Source organism: Ictidomys tridecemlineatus, chromosome Y (assembly GCF_052094955.1).
Source record: "Ictidomys tridecemlineatus isolate mIctTri1 chromosome Y, mIctTri1.hap1, whole genome shotgun sequence".
Classification (NCBI taxonomy): Eukaryota; Metazoa; Chordata; class Mammalia; order Rodentia; family Sciuridae; genus Ictidomys; species Ictidomys tridecemlineatus.
In genome coordinates this window covers 8,347,903-8,352,813 of record NC_135494.1, presented here as the reverse complement: position 1 = coordinate 8,352,813, position 4,911 = coordinate 8,347,903, and the positions used below count along the sequence as shown (strand labels likewise).

Below are 4,911 nucleotides of genomic sequence, written 5' to 3'. Positions count from 1 at the left end.
TGAAAATATGAATGAAAACATAGACACGTGTTCTGAAAAAATAAAGAGTAAAATGTTGAGTCATGTGATTACATGTTAGACGTCAAATAAGTATCAATTCATATTAACTTAATCAGATTCCCTATTTTGTTTTTCAAATTCATTCCAATCTATACAGCAGAAATATTAAATGTTTATAAAACATACTTAATTTGAAATGCTTTCAATACAAAACAATTCAATGACAAAACAATGCATTATCGTCTCATCAGTACATTTATAAAACACTGTAATGAAAAACTAATAGTTGCAAATAAGTAGATGATATACACCATAGAAATGTTCATCCATCTAATGACTTTAGACACAAAGAACACACAATGTCAATTAGTGTTATTCTTTCAATTTTAGTACATGGGACAATAAACCAAATGTTCAAGTTCTAGTAGTTGTAATAAAACTTTCTAAAATAGATATAAATGTACTTAAGTTTGGGCTGCAGTTGTATCTCAGTGGTAGAGCACTTGCCTAGCATGAGTGAGGCACGGGGTTCTATCCTCAGCACCATCTACAACTAAAAATTATATAAATTAAAATATTTTTAAAAGTATTCAAGTTTTTAGAAAATTTTGACTTTCCAGTTGGCAACAGGACCACAATGTGCCAATAGAGCAAATCAGGAGTAAGGCATGTATTTCCCCATCCTGTTTCAAATCTGGTGTTACTGTAGAATAATGTAGAATACTGGGATTCTTACAAGAATCTCACATAAAGCCCAAGAACGTATTCAATACAAAACTACACTATGTCCTTTGGGTTTTTTTGTTTTGTATTTTTAAGCAGCAATCAGACTTTTAACCTAATAAGAGACTCATTTTAGAAGTCATAATAGCTGGGATAGGTGCAGTGGGGCACGAGTGTAACTCAAAAACTCAAGAGGAAAAGGTATGAGAATGGTAAGCTTGAGGTCAGGCTGGGCAACTTACCAAAAAACCTGTCTCAAAATTAAAAATAAAAAGGACTGTGGCTGGGGTTAGGTGGTAAAGGACCTTTGAGTTCAACCCCCAGTTTAAAAACAACAACAAAATCCCAGTGGTATTCATCTTTCTTTTTGACTGAAAGGGTAAAGTACAAGGGGTCACCAAAACTTGTTACAGACTAAAATCCAACTAATAATTCAAACACCACCTGCGGTTCTAGCAAGGAAGGCTACCAGGAGGTCTAGTGGTGTTATCCATTTCCTCAGCACAACAGTCACAGGGGCAGAATAATACTTCCAAATGAGTGACATCATCAAGGTAGCTTACAATGTACAGAAAGAAACACTTAAAAATCATTTTTTCTTGGCTAGTTGAGCAGTCCATGCTTTTACATAAGTCTTGAGCTGGTCCACCATCTTGCTGATCTTCCATTCCAGCCTGGCATATCTGGCAAACTCATCCATCTTGTTGACCATGGAGAACTCTTGCTTCATATCCTGGATCTCTGCCCTCATCTGGGGCTCTGGCTCTGCATCATTCTGCAGCACTCTGGACATGAAGGAGGACAAGGTCAGAAGGATGATCAGAAGGACATTGCATCCAAACAGGAAGCAGAGGACCAGCAGCCACGTCCAGCTCTGGGACTTGTTCAAGTTCTTCCATTCTTCCCAGATACTCCCTGCAGCCCAGGCACCTCTAACAGAAGCTCCAAGGGGACCTCATCAGTAGGCGCACCCGCAACTGCGCAGTGAGTCCCACTAGGCCTGCTTTCTTGAATGAGGTTTGTAAAATTTATTCCTACACACATTACATATTTGATGCTTTCTCTAATTGTTATTGCCCAACTCAGATTATGGATCAGCCCAATAAGTACCCTATAAAATGGAGGATATTAATAGATAAGACAAGATTAGATAATAGGATAAATAATGTTAAGTTATCCTTACTGTACTTAAAAGGCTTTGGCTGAAGTTGTGGCTAAGTGATACAGCGCTTACCTAGCATTTGTAAGACACTGGGTTCAATTCTCAGCACCCCATATAAATAAAGTCCATTGAGAACTTAAAAACAAAACAAAACCTTGCCTAAGTGACTCCATTTGGAAGTTCCAAAATGTAACCCTAGTTATATAATTTATTTCTTGTAAAAGTTGTTTATTTTTGTACTGCATGTGCTTGGAACAAGGATGTGGTTATATGCATTGGGTGGCTGATTGTTAACTTTAGCTTCTTTGTCCTCCTTGCTTGCTTGCATCTACATTTTTGAGGATGTTGTTTTCCCCCTTATAAATCCCATAGAACTATCACCCCATACTGTTCCTGGCAGAAACAGTTTGGGTCCATCAGGGAGCAGTCACCTGCAAGCTAAATAATGACTCTCCAATTTGGAAAAAATTCAGTTGAGAGTGTTTTCTGAGCTATAGACTCACAACAAAATGGTATCTTTTTTTTTTTAAATCTCTATTTATGAGCATTCACTTCTACCATATATACAATTGATTTTTATTTGTATGTTGATCTTGAATCCTACAATTTTACTATTACTTCCAGACATTTTTAAAAGATTCAGTGATTTTTAGTATAAATGTTCATGTTTTCTGCAAATAAAGTTAATTTATTTTTTAATTTTTCATTAGTATGATTTTTAGCGTTTTTCCCCCCTTAACTGAGTACATCGGTAGACTCTTTAGTAGCAAACAGAAAGAAATGATATGTACAAAACCCTGTTTGTTTCTGAGGATTTGGTTAAGAATTCAGTCTGTTTTCATTAAGTATTGTGTTTCTGATAAGTTTTTAATAGATTCCCTGTGTCAGATTGAGGCACTTACTTTCTATTTCTAGTTTGCTAAAATTTTAAACAGAAGTTGATATTGGGTTACTAGGAAATACTTTTCTATACTTATTGATTTTACAAATATATATGATTCTCCACAATCTGCAGTACACTTTTAGGCTGCTCAGAATCCACTGTGCAGACGCAGTTTGGGATAAGTCCCTGCATGAATGTGTGAAAACTGCATGCGCATGTGTGTTGAGGGAGGGCTATGTGCAGGGATGTTTCCAGGCCCTACCTCACAGTTATAGAAACAGTTCAGCCCTCCCAAAGTACTACCTCACCCAGCTCTGGTCCCCTAAGACCTCTCCAGTCAGGGTTGTGCCCCTATAAGCCTCAAGACGAATGCCCCCTCCAGCTAAACCCTAGCAAGAACAGGCACAATGCACCTCTCCACACAAAAGTTCCTACCCCACCAAGCTCCACCCCATTCATCTCTGGTGTCTCAAGAACCCTCCAGCCAGGACTGCACCTTCACAGGCCTCAGCACAAGCACCCACTGTAGGCATTGCATTGCAGCAACAGGCACAGCAAGTACTCTCCCCATGTACTACCCCATCCAGTTCCTTGTGCCATAACACCTTTCCCGTGAGGGCCTTGTTCCCACAAGCCTCAGCAAAATCGCCCCCTCCAGGCATCCCCTCACAGGTACAAACACAGTGTGCCCCCTCCCCATCAACTACCTCACCCAGCTCCGTTCCCCTGAAGCCTCTTCAGCCAGGGCAGTGCCCCCAAAGGCCTCAGCATGAGCTTCCTCTCCAGGCATGACTTTACAGAAACACCATGCCCCCTCCTCACACACTACCACACCTAGCACCTACCCCATCCAGTCTGGTGCCCCAACACCTCTCCTACCAGGGCCATACGCCACACATTGTTAAGGACACTGGAGGTCTCCCTACCTAAGCTCTGTTCCCAGGTTCAGCAGGAAGGATCTGAGGTACTTGAAGAACATGCTTCTGGATATCTGGAAACTCAGAGCACAGAAACAGTTTGCAATATGCCCGCCCAATCTTGTGTGCTTCATGTACTCACCTGTGTGTTGAGGGTGGGACTGTGCCCAGGAATGTTACCAGGTAATGCCTAGTGGCAACAGGCACAGTGCACCTCTTCCCCAGACACTACCCCACCTAGCTCAGGTCCCTTAAGATCTCCAGCCTGGACCCTTCCCCCACAAGCCTCAGCATGGTCAACCCTTAAGTCACTGCCTCTTAGGGACAGCACAGGGAATCCCCTCCCCTGCAGTATTCCACCCAGCTCCTACCCCACACAGCTGCTACCTCACCAACCTCCTACCCCTCCCACCTCCTATCCCACCCTGCTCCTGGTTCCCTAAGAACTATCTTGCAAGATTCCTTTCCCAAACAGGACTCAGCAGGGTTGGTGAACCCATGAACCTCTTTATAGGGAGAGAGACACACTTTGCCTCTTCCCCATGCATTCCTTACCAAACTCTGGTCCCATGACGCTGCTCCACCCAGTGCTGCACCCCACAAACTGCTGGACACACTGGTGTCCTCCCTACCTGAGGCTCTCCACTGGGATTCACAATGTCCAACAGGAGCACAAAGGTGAGCACCAGGCTGCCTTTGTGGGAAGCCTCACATCCTCACCAGAAACCACAAAGTGAAATGCCGGAAGGGACTTAATCCCAGAGAGTGACAAAGATTCTTGGCCAGGAGCAGAGCAGGCCAGGCAGCCTTTGGAAGGTATGTCCTCAGCTAAGTGAAGACATATTCTTCTCCACCATCTGACTGAAACTTCTAGGCCTCAGGAAACCCACTGCACAGAATTAGTTCACAGTGTGTCTGTGCATGTGTGCGTACGTGCGTGCATGCATCCTTTTGGCAGGACAGCTGCCTGGGCTCTTGACAGTCTCATCCACTGGCTTGGGGAAGAGAAGGATTCCCTCCATATCCAAGTGCCCAGTTTTAAGCTACAACTTACACTCTTGAACAACAGAAACCTGGACTTCCTATTGAGAGAAAATGGGGTGTTTTTGCATACTAAGCTGGATACAGTGTGAATGGGACATCCCTGGCCACAGGGTGGAGCAAGATCCTGGTACATCAGGAGAAGAGACCCTGAGAAAGAGCAGGATCAGCTTGGCCTGGACCCT

At 43.0% G+C, this 4,911-nt stretch overlaps 1 pseudogene; it reads right to left on the bottom strand.

The window, feature by feature from the left end:
- Positions 1 to 1,078: 1,078 nt before the first annotated feature.
- LOC144372160 (guided entry of tail-anchored proteins factor 1 pseudogene) lies at positions 1,079 to 1,603 on the bottom strand (annotated as a pseudogene).
- Between the last annotated feature and the right edge of the window lie 3,308 nt (positions 1,604 to 4,911).